This window comes from Cryptomeria japonica, chromosome 1 (genome assembly GCF_030272615.1).
Source record: "Cryptomeria japonica chromosome 1, Sugi_1.0, whole genome shotgun sequence".
NCBI lineage: Eukaryota > Viridiplantae > Streptophyta > Pinopsida > Cupressales > Cupressaceae > Cryptomeria > Cryptomeria japonica.
Window position 1 is genome coordinate 62,413,957 of NC_081405.1, and position 17,332 is coordinate 62,431,288.

Below are 17,332 nucleotides of genomic sequence, written 5' to 3' on the forward strand. Positions count from 1 at the left end.
ACATATAGCACTCCTCTAAGTTGTAATGATACGCCTGACTTTAGTTTGATGGTGCAGTTTCCAACTCCTTTGACATGGTGAGTAGAGTCATCTTTGATGGTTACCTCCTCATCATTCTCCTCTTTCATGGAGTCTAGTACTTCTCTGAATCCTGTGATGTGTCTGGATGAGCCACTGTCGATCACCCAGGAGTTCACTTTGTTTGATGCTTGATTTGTGAGAGCTGAATAGAGTACATACTTCTCGGAGTCCTTTTCCCTTTTGGATTTTCTTGTTTTGGCAAATGTGGCTTGTTTAGCTCTTTCTGGACATTTGGCAACATAGTGCCCAAATTTGTCACATCTGTAACACTGAATTTGAGAGAGGTTCTTCTTGAAGGAGTTCTTGCCGTGATGACCTTTTCTCTTCCTGAATTGCTTCTGCTTGCCTTTCTTGTTTGAGTTCGTATTTAGAACTTGAAGATCTTCATCTATATTCTTTTGTTTGATCCCTTTCTTATTTTGCCTTGATTCCTTTTGGAGACAGTTAGCCTTTAGCCTATCGAATTTTGGGAAGTTATCCCTTGCACTGATGCCTTGGACGGATGTTTCCCAGATGCTAGGCAACCCATCTAAAGCAATGAGGGTTAATTCTTTGCTTTGGATCTCATATCAAAGGGTTGCCAGTTCATCCCTTAAGGTAGATATTCGCATGAAGTAGGCATTGACTGATTTTCCTTTTATCATGGCTATGTGATTTATCTCTCTTTTTAGAGCCAAGGTTCTACTGGCATTTGATATTTCAAAAGCGTCTTCAAGTGCTTTGAACATGTTGAAGGCTGTTTCATGTTTCTTTATAATGGGCATAATGTTGTTCCTTACCCCATGAACTATGATTTTGATAGCCTTATCATTTCCTTCTTTCCAAATTGCTTTGTCAGGTTTAGTCTCGGGTTCTTTAGTTTCGGTCTTTACAAATGATTCAACTTTGTTTTCTTTTAGAATCATTTGAATTCTGAATTTCCATGCGAAGACGTCGTCACCTCCTGCGAGTCTGTCTTCCAATCTGATAGTGCTAGCCATTGGTAGGATTGTGATGTTAAATATATGCTTGATTTGAATTTTACGTAAAATTCAACAGCCTCAAGTTCGATTTAACTATAGCTCTGATACCATGTAAAGTTTGTCCAATTTTCAATTCAATATGCAAGATGTATTCTAATTCTATTCTTTATATATCTATGTATTTAATCTCAATTATAATTCTGACTATCTTCTTTGTTATGGCAGGTAAGAGGAGTATTTATTGATTTCGATATCCTCTTTCTCAAATGCCATATTATATATATATATATATATATATATATATATATATATATATATATATATATATATATATATATATAAGAGGGGAGGATCAAGCAGTGCCTTGACCGGTCATGTCTATGGACATCACTGATCAAGACACTACTTGATCGCACCCTTTGGTATATAATATCAACCGGTGTTAAACATATTTGTCAGCCCGATATTAATCGGTGATCACATAACATATGACATATTTGCCAACCTGATATTAATCGGGACTTACGTAACATATTAACATGTTAACCGATATGCCAATCGGTATTAATGATGGCGTTTGGTATTGCAAAGTAACCGAAGTGAATCGGTGTCTATGTTAACCGACACCGATCACTTAACTAATGGTTATATTCATTAATCATTGATCGGTGCATTACTATGCCACCCGATAGTAATATAATAATCACTTGTTGAGAACAAATCCGATATAGATCAGGATAGATGATTAATTAGATAACTATCGTTGATTACCAATATGCCATGGTTATTGATGAGGAATAATCATCAAATATAATAGCTTGAAGTTTTTCTTAATGGTTTAATCGATAAGATAGATGATTGAATGAGAGACTACCATGCATTAACAAAAACTGCTTACATGATCTATTGAAAAATTGACGCAAAAGTGAAAATAGGACACATGAAACACAAATATTGATTATTCATCCTTGCACAGGGGCAATGCTTATCTTCTCTGTATCGTTCCAATTTTATCGGATGTCTCCAAAGAGACAACACAAATGTTGATTATTACCAGAAAACTCACCACTTTAACATTTGTTTAAAGAGTATAACATATCATGAGAAGCATTGCTGTTCGGTTTTCATAGATTAATATTTATGTTTATGAAGATGAATTGAGTGACATATTCTTTGTATTATAGCTTGCATGAACAATTTAATCTTCTTTGACTATATCTTCACCAAAATGTAATGCTTTTGAGCTCGGAATGGTATAGCAATTAAATGATAATTGTAGTACACACCTTTCCCACTAGATAATTCCTTACTTTCTGAAAATGAAGTAGCCCAAATTTGGAAAAATATTTTTCTAGTTGTATCAAATTAAGAGGCTAGAAACTGTATTGTATATGGATTTAAGTGGGAAATGTAGTGTGTTAATGAGGAGACTCAATTGGGGATAGATTTTTCCTAGCCACAAAAATAGGTTGTCAATGTTGGACTATGTGGCATAGGTCCTGTTATCACTGATTAAAAATGGGCTTTTCTTTTCCTATAATTGGCTATGGTTTTTTGAATTTTTGTGTAAGGTGCATTTTCAAATGCTTCAGCTTTGTTTTAGGCCTTAAGGGTTTAGGGTTTTTTGATTTTAAATCGCCTAATGTCTGTTTAAAACCCTCTGGTTTCTATTCTTTCTTTACTTTATCCACTTACGTAATGGGTCATGGGATCGTAAGAAGTGTCCCCCCTTGTCGTTTGCCTAGGCGGTCATGTTAATTAATTGCAAAAAATTTATGCCTTATGTGTATTCCTCCTAAAGTTGTCAGGCCCAGTAAGTAGTGTGCATCTCGCAGATGGATCTACGGGTTTCGCTATTTCGCTAGGCGAAGTTGCGTGTAGTTTAAAACCAGCGAAGTTGTGAAAATGACATGGCATGCCAACTAGGTGGTCTAGCTGGTCAATGAGGGCGAGTAAAATGGCGGCACGCGGCACAAGCTACAACAGTCAGCAAGTCGAGATTAAAGGTTAAAAGGCGAGTCCCAGAGGTGAGTCACGTCGCAGGTTAGGAGATGACATGGCAAATACAGGTGTCAAGAATTAATCGGAGCCCAGTGCTTTCTCTCGGCAAATAAAAAAGCGACATGTTAGCTCTGAAGATGATTGTACGCCAAGTGTTCAAAGTGAGTTAGAGGGCCCACCCCTCCCGAAGCCTATTCAGATGGTTAAAAGCCGATCAACTAAAAAATGATCTGACGGCCCGCGCTATTTCGCAAGGGTAAGATGCTCGTGCTTTATACCCTGCGAAATAGCGAAAGTGAACGAGGACTGTCCATGTGTCGTGATGGATGGTAACGTGTCCAGGGACACGCGGTCTTAGAAGAAAGCCGTGGGCTCGCCAAGGTGGAACCGGCGGTATAAGAGAGACACGCGGCCAGCGTTGAGTCGAATGCAAAAGGCATTTCAAGGCTAGTGGTTGAGTGCCACGTGGTAGCACGTAGCCAATAGAGAAGCGGGACCCAGCGTGGAGCCAAGGCTGTTAGTTAGTGTAACGGTCGATCAAGTTTCTTTTGATCGGACGGTCAGCGCTATTTCGCAGGATCAAGCTGCCCGATAGTTATGCTTCGCGAAGTTGCGAAAGAGCGAAAATAAAGACTTGCAGGAACGTTGTGACCCGTTGGAGCGAAAAATACGAATTCTCCTATGAATTCAATTTTGAAGGGACGGTCGAAGCATGTGGAATCAATGTTGTAGTTAAGACCTTGGGTACAATATATGATTTCCCATCAACGGGATGAAGATATCTTTTTAAAGAATTATTGCAGAGGAGCGGATGCAGAGCTATCTTCTTTAGGAACAGAGTAAGTCAATTCAGTTGCAGAGCAGATTCCTTCGAGTTAAGAACAGGTTTTCTCGTACTCGTGTGTAGCAATTTCTGTGTGGTGTGTTTCAGATAAGATATTGATTCGTCACAGAAGTATTTAGGGGCGGTATTCATTTCTTACGTTTTTTTTAAATGGTTCTTAAAAGATAATTTTCTGGCAAATTCAATTATTCAGAAAGAAGTATCTGTGATGATTTTCTTGAACAGTTGACGTTGTCAACTAATCAGGCATCGAAGGCAAAAGAATTAGTGCCTAGAGCTCCCCGTTTGAAAATAGGAGGAGGACTGTATGACAAGGGTAACTGGTTGAGAGACCCACAGGTTGGATTGTCTGGGTTGGGGTTATTTAAGATTGGATTTGGAATGAGAAATTCTCCGGCCCCGCAAAACAGTATTTGGGAATTAGATGTTGGGAAATTGGTAGTCCCAGGGGTATTTATGGACATAGATTTGTTGACCCAAATTGCACTCAACTATATCCAGTCACAAGAAGCATTCGGGATATAAATGGAAAAACCCTTATTGAGATTAATGCTGAAGAATTCAGAAATGCTTTTGGGCTTAATGAGTTTACCAATTTTCTAGAGCCCATAAATTTCAAGTCACTAGCTCAAATTTATAGTGCACAAAGGAATCATCTCAGGAATGGGCCACTCAAAGAATTTTTTGTAAAGATAGGTGGGTTGGCAGTTGTAGGACCCAACACAGAAGAGCCCTTTTCATTGAGTATGTTCACCCTTAGGGCTAAGGGAATGTATTGGGCACTTTGCCAAATTTTGGGAGAAGATGCTGAAGCAAATATGCCCAATCACTACCTGTTAATGATTGCTCAGATTTTGAATCCTTCTTTTGCAATTACATTTGATTATGCTTCTTTCATTGCTGACGCTATCCATGGAGGGTTAACAGGAATAAAGAATGGAAAGGTGGATAGGCCTTTCAGATGGTACTCACTCCTGATGCATCTATTTCTTTTCAAAGGTGGTGATTACTTTGCCAGTGGATTGGACCTTGTCAAGGAGAAAGAAGGAGAAAAGATGCCAGTACAACTATGGAGTACTGTGTTGTCATGGGATAGGGAGGATGGCAGTTTCTTGAAGTTTGACAAATACTTTGCATCCAAGATTAGGACTCTCCTTTGCTCGGAGAACCCAAGAATCCCCAAGGTTCTTTTGGAATTCATAAGACCAAAAGAATTCGCAGAGAATATAAAAATTGTTCACAATTGGGGTGACATTTATTTGTATCCAGTCTCGACAGTTCTCAGAGTGTTTGGTTTTATAGGCACCCCATTCTTGCTACTTTACCAGGTCCCTCTCAAAGTGGGAATTGCAGAGATCCTTAGACAAATTGGTGGTGTACAAGAGACAAAACTGACAGACAGGGGTAAAGGGACTATTTTCCCTACAGTTACCATAGCCCACCAATTTGTAATAACAAAAGGGGGTTGGAATTGCTTTGAGGATTTTCTCAAGCCTTATCATTTGTCTACTGCAGTATCCAAGTGTGCTGATCCAGAAGACTTCTTCAATGACATGTTTAGAAAGAGAGCAGCATGCAGAGGTAGGCCCCATCAATTTCAGTTACCTAAAGACCTCATCAGAAATGAGTTTGATCTAGATGAGCAGGAGCCGAGGAAAGAGAAATGGGTGGCTTATAAGAAAGCCTTGGATTTCGTGCATCAGTTTGACGCCAGCTATGACCCATTGTCTAGTTTTTTCTCTCTGGAGGAGAAAATAAAGTTTTTAATTGTTTGCTTTGAGGATGTGATGTAGACCCTGAAGGAGAAGAGGGAAGCTGTAATCAAAAGCAACCCTGAAAAGGCGAGAGTGGTCCTAAGTAGGTCAGCTTCCAGCAAAGCAATCCCTCCTGGTGATTATACACTGCACAAGAAATCTAGTTATAGTGTGTTGATGCCTACAACAGGGGAGCCCTCTACCTCTAAAGGAAAGAGGAAGATACAAGATGTCATTGACATCTAAGAGAGCCCAAAGAAGCAAAGGGTAGGGAAAGAAGTACAATCAGATGCACCCTTATATTCTCCATCCCAATCCCCTATCCACATAGGAGATGATTAAGCAACAGCTGAGCAACTCCTACAGTTAGGCAGTCTAGGGGAAATTGCCTACACTTATGATGAAGTGGAAGAAGGAATGCCAGAAGAACCCCTTGCTGCTGAAATGGACATTACCACCACTGAACTCAAAGGCCAGGAGTGGGATCCTGAGATAAAGCAGGCAAGTAATGCCTTCTTGGCTGACAACAATTTTGTCACATCAGAAGCATTTATGCAGTTTATATGGAAACAGAACATAGATAAATACAATGCTAGATGTGAAAAGAGAAAAGGTGAGCAACCTAATAAAGATCTAGCCCTGGTAGAAGAGGAAATAAAGCAAGAGATGATGGAAGAATTCAAAACCATCACCCCTGAGCAAGGGAGAGATATGGTGGCACAAGCTGGAGTGCTTATTTTACCCGAGTGGGATATAGCAGATGCCCTTGTACTAGACGCAGTAAGGAAGGAGACTAAACCCATGGAGGGAATTACTTTCAGTAAGGATAATGCTGCACTTGTCATGTGGTCTCTCAAGAGAAATGAGAGTAAGAAAAACAAAGATACCCCGGGGTCAAGTTACCTTGGTGGGATGATGGTGAAGAGAGTGCAGAATATAGGGGTAGTGGAAGCTGCTAGCACTGTGCTAGAGACTGCAAAATTTAGTGTTGCAGTAGCAGAAAAGGAAGCCAAAGAAAAAGAGATCCTCCAAGTCAAGTTGGAAACAATTTTGAAGGCCTATAACAGTGCTAAGGAGGAGGTAAGAGGTAAGGATAACATCATTGCTAAGCTGTAGAGCTAGTTGACTGGACAATACCATCAAGGTGAGTCTTCAACACCTATGATCTCCTCTTCTCCTGCAAGACCTCCACCTACTAGCCTTATCGTTGAGTTTCCACCATCTCCAGCACCCTCCAACTCTCAAATGGTTGAGATTACTCCTCAAGAATTAGAAAATTTAAAACAGGCTCAGACTTTATATGCAAAGAAGTATGAGGAGAGAGTAAGGGCTACAATTTCCATTTTTGCAGATACAATGAATGCCTCATTGCTATATAATAATATAGGTAAAATCTCGGATATATGGAATGAGCTCAGGGGAGATAAGGCCATTTTGACACCTATTTTTGACAAGTGGAGGCCTACGGAGCAAGATTTAGAGTTTATATGTGCATCTTATGATGAAGCAGGGGCCAATCCTATCATTAAATCCACTTGTGACATCACTAAAAATTTAGTACAATTAGTAGCAGAGGTGGATAATGTTGATAGGAAAGTTAATTTGTGTAAAAAGGAATATACTGATCAAGTTTTTGAGTTGCTCCCAGGAGTTTTTGCTAGCTCGGATCAATTGAAGGATAAACAAATGTGGCTTAAGGAGATAGAAGCCAAACTGTCAGCAAGAATTAAAGGAATTAGTGATCTAGATGATGCTTCTTTCTTTGTTATAACAATACAGGAGATAGAGAAAATTAAGGCACATTATGGTTTTCTCAATTCAGAAGTCAACAAATTGAGAAACTCTAGGAAAAGGTTGACCAAGGCTAAAGCTAAGGTGATTAATTTCTCATGGCCTACCGATGATGTGTATGATGAGTGGACCACAAAATATGCCACCCATGATCCGGAACAGTTGGAGAGCGCCCCTGAAAAGGTAGAAGTTACAACCGAACAACTTGTTGAAGAAACTGCAGAGGCCGAAAAGAGCTTGTAACTGTTTTTGTGAAAAGCTTGTAACCTCTTTGTTTTGAAAGAAATGATTGTAACAAACTCTCCTTGAGAAGTCCGAAGCTTTGTGCATCCATGTTGTTATAAATGGATACCAGGACTAAAGGAAAATCGATCGCAAAGAATTGTAAGAAAACGCTGCTGAAATTCATAGCTGAGCTTTTCTAAGTGTAATGGAAAAAATTCCAAAGTTTTTGTAATACTTCTTTGAAGAATAATATCAATATGCAGACCATCGGCTTTTGAGTAAACTTTGTGTTGTCTTCGAGTATTCCTGCAATTTGTTTACTGCTTTCATTCTGAATAATCCAGGGTTATTTTGTTTGAATGGGGTTGCAAGGCAATTTTCAGTAGATGTGTTCGCTAGCTTTTCTCTTTAGGAGGGAAATTAAAGATGCGGGGATCATTCCTACCGGTGAATCCTTTGTAGGGAACTTTGAATCTTGATGATCATGGTTTAATTTGATATGCATAAATTCTTATAAGTGTTAGGCATATATAAGGATTAACAGAAGTCGAGCCAATGGGATGTGTGAAGATATTTTGTTTTGGGGAGTATTGTCTAAATTTTAGATGACTCTGTGACCTTGGATATGGCACTGGTGTTGATTGAAGTTGTCTATTACATGTTTTGTTGGTCACAATACTGAATATGAGTATAATTTGCATTCTTTTGTTTCAGTTGGTTTCAAGGTGATTAAATCCACTGGTTTTTTGGATTGGTTTGCTGTGGGTTTATGTTTGAAAGTGTGAATTTAGTTCACAAAGGTATACCCACCTGGACTCTGAGCAAGTCTGAAGTGTAGAAGGTTTATTTAAACCTTGTCATATGTTGTCTTGAGAATATCCTTATCTTTGATATCTCTTCTGCACCGAGTTCAATCATATTATATTAAGGATGTTAAAGAGAATCAGATTTTGAAGACAACAGGTCCGACAAAATAGGCCCTGATTTTAAGGTAGCAAATAGTAGGAGAGGCTAGAAACTGCAATGCATATGGATTTAAGTGGAAAATATAGTGTGCGAATGAGGATATTCATTTTGTGAATGAGATGGATAACAATAATCAATATTAGCTTTATATGGTTTTCTGTGTATATGTCAATCAACAATTATGTCACACATCAGTGTTTGCTGATTTGAATAATCATTATACTCAATATATTTAATTTTTTTTAAAATGACACGTGCAAGTGATCTGTATCAAGGTGGGTTTTCCACACTTGATTCCTTAACACAAATCCTTTTCTTCTGTAACATAATCTGATTGCATGAGTTGCTTTTCGTAGTACAAAAATAAGTAAATATGGTCCCCACTCTTGAGTCTCAAAGTAAATGAAGATATTGACATTTGAAATACATGGAAAGAATCAAAAAATGAATGATTTGAGATGTAGAAACCCAAACAGGAAATACACCAGAAGAGATGTTTGATCATACTTAAGCCACTATCTCAAGCGCCGTTGTAATGGTTCCTTGCCCCAAACAAGGATTACAAGGACTTATAGCCTATAACAGCAATGCCTCACACCATATTACTTTCAATGGTCTCAGACTTCCTAAACCTATACTACATTAGACTTAGGCTATCAACACTGAGCCTTTACAACCAATTTTCTCCAACAAAATAAGGGAATTTAATACATGGAATGAGAAAATAGGTTATCAACACGAAGTCTTTACAACCAATTTCATACATACAACAAAATAAGGGAATTTAATACATGGAATGAGATAAAATATTTTGAAATGAGAATATTTTGTAATGATGAAGGGTTTTAGTGTAGACATTATCTTGTTAATGTTAAGGCGGCTCCTACTCGCAATGATGAGGAGGGAGAGTGGAGGGTGGTAGAGGGCAGCAATGCCAAACGCACGAGGAAAATCGCTCAAATTTCAACAGGTCTGAACTCTATCCCTCTTGGCATTCGACAACCCCAGGTTGTTGCTGGCGAACCGTTGCTTTCGGGAACCAAATATGCTTGTTTCTCTCCACCCCTTCCTCTTTCATCAAGTTTGTTAGACAAGTTGGTAGGGCATGCTCGCGAATACAGGAAAATCCTAAATCAGTGTTGGCTCCATGCAAATTCTTTCAATTTCAAAAACCCTAAGCAGGAAAATGGCAGATTTTGATCCGTGCCTAAAATGGTAAATAATGCCAAATCCTGTTCTGTCGCTAACCCTAATGAGATTAAATCGCTAATCAATCCCGCTACATCCCCTGCTTTGGTAAGCTGCTCGGTGCTACAAGTCGTAAAGAAGGAAATTAGGTTGAATTTAGACCTGCTTAAAGAACATATGAATTTCTACTTAATAAGGGCATCATTGCTTTCTGGAGTGGTTCGGGGCACACCTTCCTGGAGGTGAAACGTTGGTGGAAATCAAAATTTGCCATCAAGGTAAGTATTTTTAACCTAGGCTTTAACTGTATTCTCATTACTTGTAAAGATTTGAGTGTTAAAAAAGAAATTCTCAGAAGCTAAGCAAAACTTTTTAATGGATGTATATTTTATTGTTTTGAATGGATTCCCAATTTCAATCCAAAAACATTTAAACCTAAAAAGAGTCTGCAATGGGTAAATATTGGTCCACTCCCGGTAGAATCCCGTTCGCCGGAAACTTTAGAGGAAATTACTGCTGCTTTGTGTTAATTGTCTAGCAATTGAGGGTATTTTAGGTTGCAATATGCAGAAGGACATTAAATTGCTCACTGACTTTGATATTGAATGCCCTGATTTAGTTCCTTTAGATTTAATCATCGAGAGGGGGAAATGGTGTATTCTGCTCTCAATTTTTGAGGGTGAGATTGACGCGTCTGATATTTTCATATGCAAAAACAAAAACGATAGAGAAATCTCTAATCATCAGACCCCTATCACCACCCCTGCCAATAGCAGTCTCCCGCGAAAAGAGAACAAGACTATCAGTGATAGATCTCATTCTCAGATAGTAAGCCCTTCTTCTAAGCTCAACTAGGCCTAGAAGACCAACCTCTATTCGGCCACCCCTATCTTTGGAGCCCAATCCAATATCTCTGAAACAAACAGGAGTAATCCAAAATCTCATGTAGGTACGTATTCCTCATCCTCATCAAAGGATAAGAATTTGAAGGCTGCGGGGAACAAAGCAACATCCCACAACCATTCCAACAACAACTTTGCCAAGACATCTAAACCCCCCAGTAATAACAATAGAGTATCCAATTGTGTACAGGTCAATAAAAGTTTGGACAAACAATCATTATCATCTAACAGGGAAGCATTGCATGATTTGCTTGAATTTACAAATGCCCTTAAGGCCGATATTGAAGAACAAATTGAAATTGTTGATCAAAGGTTCGCTGATCTAGAGATTGATAAGGTGGAGGATATATCTCCAATCTTAGACGCTATAGGTGTCCTCTCCCAAAGAGTTGGGGACGTGGAGTTCGAAAATATTAGCTCTCAACCCCTCATAATATTGATCCCAATGATGGGATTGGTAGATTGGAGGTGTCTAACTTGGACACTCCTGATCCTTGTGTTGGGACTCCTGATAGGGGAGGTCCCCTTGGTGTATCCTGCAATTGGGTGGGTAAAAACAAACCTGACTGTGGCTCCTCCCAAAAAAGGCGAGGACGAAGAACCAATACCGAGCTTAGGAACTTAGATGGTGAGGCAATGGATCAGCCTAAGATTACATACGCCTTTAATGCAGGGAAGGGGAAGTTCCTTCCCTAACAAGCAACGCATTTTGAAGTCAAAGTTGAGATAATAATGATTCAGGAAACTAAGTTAGATATAAAGGAAGGAGAGAGGTTTGGAAATAGATTAGGTAGTCTTAATTGGTTAGGGGTTCCAGCTGAGGGAGCTTCAAGTGGGTTAGGTATAATTTGAGATCCGAGAAGAATCACAATGGATATCTTGCATTGTAGTAGATTTTGGATTTGCACTTTGGTAAAACATCTAGGTAGCAACATTAGCTTTTTATTATTAAATATCTATGAGCCAATACCCAATTGTCTCAAGCGTAGAGTGGGGGAAGAGACTACCTCTTTCATCAATTTACATGCTGATCGAGACTGCATATTAGTAGGAGATTTTAATGCAATAATAGATCTATCAGAGAAGGTTGGAGGCAGCTCCAGAGAACCCCAATCATTGATAGATTTTAAGAATTGGATGAACTAAAATAATCTTATGGATATACATACAAACAATGGGATATACACTTGGACTAATAGACGATTAGGATTCAGTATGATTGCGGAAAGACTAGATATATTTTTCTTTAGGGGAGATTTAACCATGTTTAAAGGCATTATTAAAGTATCTATTCTCCCACTATCAGGATTAGATCATTTCCCGGTCCAATTATCCCTAGTGGAATATAAGAAACCATTAAATTGCCCCTTTAAGTTTGAAGTGATGTGGATGAAGGAGGACAACTTATAGAAATGATAGAAAACTGGTGGGGAAACTTTAGGGTATCAGGCTCCAAGCTAATATGCTTTGTATCTAAACTAAAAATGGTCAAACAATCTCTTTTATAATGGAACCGTGAAACGTTTGGGAACATTTTTGAAACCTAAACCCACTTAGAGGAGGATCTAAGATTGTTGAATGAATTAGTAATCATTAACGGGATGAACCAAGATACTTATATTAAAGAAAAATAACTAATGAAGAAATATGAAGACATACTTGCAAAAGAAGAATTTTTTTGGAAACAAAAATCCAGGGAGACATGGCTAGCAGAAGGAGACAGGAACACCAAATTCTTTCATGCTAGCACTAAAGCGAGGAATAGAATTAATAGAATAACTAAAATCAAAGACTTGCACGGAAACATGATAGAAGACTACAAAGGTATTTCCAAAGTAGCCACAATTTTTTTCCAGCAATTGCTAAATTCAGATTATTCGGATATCAAAGCCCAAGATAGTTTGATTCAAAATATCCTCGAGCTCATCACTAATGAGAAAAATAAGATGCTAAATAAATGTTTCTCCTTAAAAGAGGTAGAAGTTGCAGTCAAAGAACTGCATCCGGACAAAGCCCCCGATCCAGACGGCTCCCCGACTGCTTTCTTCCACGCATGGTGGTATTTTATGGGCAAAGAATTAGTGGAAGCATTGGAATGTGCTAGATAGTTGGGCATAGTTCTCTGAGAGATTAACAATACTTTCATTACTCTCAACCCAAAAAAGGAATCAACAATTAGCATGGATGAATTTAGACCAATAGCACTATGCAATACCATTTACAAAATATTGACTAAAACCCTAGCTAATAGGATGAAAAAGGTGCTAACAGATATCATATTGGAGGAACAAACGAGATTTGTTCTAGGTAGGTCAATTTTTGGTGGGGTTATAATCGTCCACGAGGCAATTCACTTTGTCTAATCTAATCAGTCACCTTCCATGCTCATTAAATTGGACATTAGGAAATCATATGATAGGGTAGACTGGAGATTCCTATGCAAATGCATGGAGGCATTCAGATTCAACAAAAAATGGATCAATTTGATATTTGAATGCATATCTACCCCACATTTTTCAATTTTAGTTAATGGGGCTCCTCAAGGTTACTTCAACAACTCCCGTGGACTGAGGCAAGGAGACCCAATCTCTCCCTTCCTCTTCATAATTATGGCTAAAGCCTTAGGCAAAACCATTCAAATGTCCCAAAATTTAGGCACTATAGCAGGCATTAAGATAACTAGCAACATAGATCCGGTAACCCATCAACAATTTGCAGATGACATGTTATTATTTGGGAAAAAGCAGTCTATTTGAGGCTAAGTGCTTCAAGCTAGTTTTAGAATGGTTTGCTAAAACCTTAGGTTGGGAGGTTAATAAGGACAAATCCAACATTTAGTTTTTCAATACAAATAAAAAGCTAAGGAAAGACATCTTAAATTTTATGGGGTTTCACTCAGGTGAGCTCCCTTGTAAATATTTAGGGCTCCGTTTGGATAAGGGGCTGAGATCGACCAGTTTATGGGATGGGGTTCTAGCCAAGCTAGAACAGAAACTGCAGTCTTGGAAAGGTAAATGGTCTCATTGGTAGGCATAATTGTTATGATTAGATCCGATCTTTATGCTATCCCTCAATACTATATGTCCTGCTTCCATCTTACCGGGAAAGTTAAAGATAGACTAAATAGGATCTTGAGAACCTTCTTTCGACAAGGTATGTCAGACAAAAAGAAGTTTGCATTGATAGCATGGGACAAACTTTGTCTCCCAAAAGTCGCTGGAGGTAAAGGTTTTAGAAACCAGGAAAGCCAAAACAAAGCTTTAGGAGCAAAACTAGTTTGGAGGATATATAGAGAACCCCAATTGAAGTGGGTTAAGTATCTAGGTTCAGACGATCCTACTGGTATTTTTAGGACTACCTCCCTCCCTAAAGGGTCTAGAATTTGGAACTTCTTAGTCAATTGCAAAGGGCTTATTTCAGATCAGTTATCTTGGAATATTCGTCAAGGAGACCAAGCCCTCTTCTCGGAGGATTCCTGGGATGGAAACCCGCCTATTAGGAATATCATTCACAATGATGCCTTGCAGGCCTTGTTAGAGTAGTCTGTGGGGAAGTATGTTAGAGACTATGTGGTCTTTCCCAACAATGACCCAACCCTTGGGTGGGAATGGAAGTCATTTGAGACCCTAATTTTGAACCAAAATGACCGATCCCAGCTCACCTCTTTATTATAGAATACAAGGATTACTTTTAGCTCTAAGGTAGATAATTTGATTTGGCCTGGATCTAAAAATGGAGACTATAACGTGAAAGGAGGTTAGCTCGCTGCTCAAAACTATGTAAACAAACATAAATCACATCTCCGTCTTAACCTATGTTGGCTCAAAACTTGTTTACCCAAAGCAGGGGTTTTCCTGTGGGCAACCCTCCAGGAGAGGATTCTCACTATGGATTGGTTTAGGAAATTAGGATAGGAAGGACCTACGAGGTGCCCTTTATGCTACAAAAGAGAATAAGACTTGGACCATTTACTCCTTAACTGTGATTACAACTCTACATGCTGGCAATGGCTTTTTAGGAAGTTCAATTTGAGTTTTGTCTGCCAAGAAGATCTATTATCCTTCTTGCAGAGCTGGCCAACCTACCACAACATTGGCCATTATGGTCATCTTTGGGTAATCTCCCCTTCCATTCTCCTCATGAATCTCTCCTTAACAAAATTGAAGCCTCAATCATAGAAGTGGCCAATAACAATCTAAGACATTGCCCCCTTAAAAATACTAAATTCTCTATCAAGGATGAACTTATCAGGAAGAATTGGGGGGTACTGATTATTCCCACCTTTGTAGGCAAAGGAGAGACTCATAATAAGGCTGATAGGGAATAGTGTAAGTGGACTCCCCCTCCCCCGGGATGGTTTAAACTTAACTTCGATGGTGCCTCCTGAGGGAACTCGAGGACTGCTGGAATAGGTTGTGTTATTCACTCACTCGATGGGGTAGAAGTGGCCTCCCTAGCTAAACCATTAGGTGTGGCTACTAACAATGAAGCATAGGCTAGTGCTGTAGTAGAAGGTCTCTTGTTATGCCACAATATAGGAATTAAAAATCTAGAATTAGAAGGAGATTCAACAATTATAATTAATTCCTTGAAATCAGGTAATACCCAAAATTGGAAGATAGACAATCTGATTAAAAGATCATTGGATTTAATGACTTACTTTAACTCAATTACTATAAACCACACTTATAGAGAAGGCAACAAACATGCAGATGAGCTGGCGAATCTAGGGGCTGATGGTCAAGACTTCGTTTGTAGAGGCATAGGTTAAGAGAGAATGTTGGGTCACTTCCCCTACGATTTTTGTAACTTCTATATAAATAAATTACATACATATACATCAATATATACATATACACTAATACGGATATGTAGGCCTACAGGTGCATATAAACAAGGGATATATATATTCTTGATATATAGGAGCATATAAATAAATGATATTTAGTTATTTAGCATCATTTTTAGATTTAGGGGATTTGTTTTCAGTATCCCATATTCTTGCACTCTTGGCTAAGATATATATATATATATATATATATATATATATATATATATATATATATATATATATATATATATATATATATATATATATATATTCATTATTTCATAATTTTATAAATATGTGTGTTTTGTGATTTTGGTGCTATTATGGCATGTCTACTCATTATGATATTGCGGTCACACACACACACACACACACACACACACACACACACACACACACACACACACACACACACACACACACACACACATATATGTATAGAGAGATGGATTTTTCCTTGCGGTGTGCTTATGGATTGTTTCCTCATGGCTTGTATCTTTGGTAGATCCACGAGTGTCATGGCCCTAGATCGGGATTGACATTTTCTAATATCTATAAAGGTGGTTTTGCCAATCAAGGTGCATTTGATAGATAAGATCTGAGTTTATTGCTCTTCATCATAACTTATAGACTATATTTTCCGCTTTTATCATATGTAATCTGTTTTCGGCTGTTTAGGTGGACTTTGGGGTGTTTCTGTATATAGCTATATACTTCAATATGTATTTCATTAACATATTTAAGATATAGTTATATACACACTCTCCGTTCATTCATGCTTTTACTGTTAAACAAAATGGCTTTGGACTTAAATTAGTTATGGGTTAATATTGCACTATAAATGACTGAGATTCTCAATTGTTGTTTGAAATTTGGAAGATGGTTAGGATGAATTTTATCCTCTGTTTCAATGCTAAGGAGATGACTATACCTTGTGATGTTTTTGGATATGATCTCTCTAACTATACTACTTTGAGATTAATAGTTTGCAGGAGAAAGGTTCTTTATAGTGGTTTTGCAGGGTTATTAGGCTTACCGATGAAGAACAAAATCTCGTCTATTAAAGACCTCCTTCATTTTCCTCTTCCTCAAATCTCCGCTTTCATAAAGACAGGAAATTGCATTTCTAGCAAAATTTAATTCGGAACTGTATTATAGTTGGATTGTCACCTTGTATATATGTAATTGCCACATGGCATATTCAAAGTATGGGTAGATCGGTTGTAATGTGTCGATGTAATCTCTCATTGTAATCAACCAATGGTTGACTTGTGATATGTACTTAGTCCCCACGGGATAGGATGCAATTTTACAAGGATTGTATCCTTGGGCAAGACTAGAGGTTTTCTTAGTTCGGTTCTTTCCTACCGATGCCCACACTGAACCGAACATGTGAAAAACTTTTTTAAATTAATAAAATATATTATACGGCTACGGCCCATTATCGATCAAAAAAATAAAATCCATTTAGATCTTTTATCTACATATGAGATGATAAAAATATGATAAATAAATAAATAAAACCAGTCAATTCATTGATCAAAATAGTTACTATTTTTGAAAAGTTAAAATATACTAGCAAAACAAAATCAAATCAATTCTTTGAGTAAAATAATTATATAAAGCTATTAAATAAGTAAATGAGCGAATTAATTAATAATACTTGTCACATCATCTTTATTCAAGCTTTGCATTTGTAATTATGTTTTAGTATTTTATTCATACCTTCTAATTCTCATAATTTAATATCATTTTTTTCACAAATATTTAAAATAACAAAATATATC

General features: G+C 37.9%; 1 non-coding gene across 1 annotated transcript; it reads right to left on the reverse strand.

Annotated features, from left to right (window-relative positions):
• Positions 1-1,970: 1,970 nt before the first annotated feature.
• LOC131063230 (U6 spliceosomal RNA) lies at positions 1,971-2,076 on the reverse strand. The gene has a single exon (XR_009111027.2). It is a non-coding gene; the product is annotated as a U6 spliceosomal RNA (small nuclear RNA).
• Positions 2,077-17,332: the final 15,256 nt, after the last annotated feature.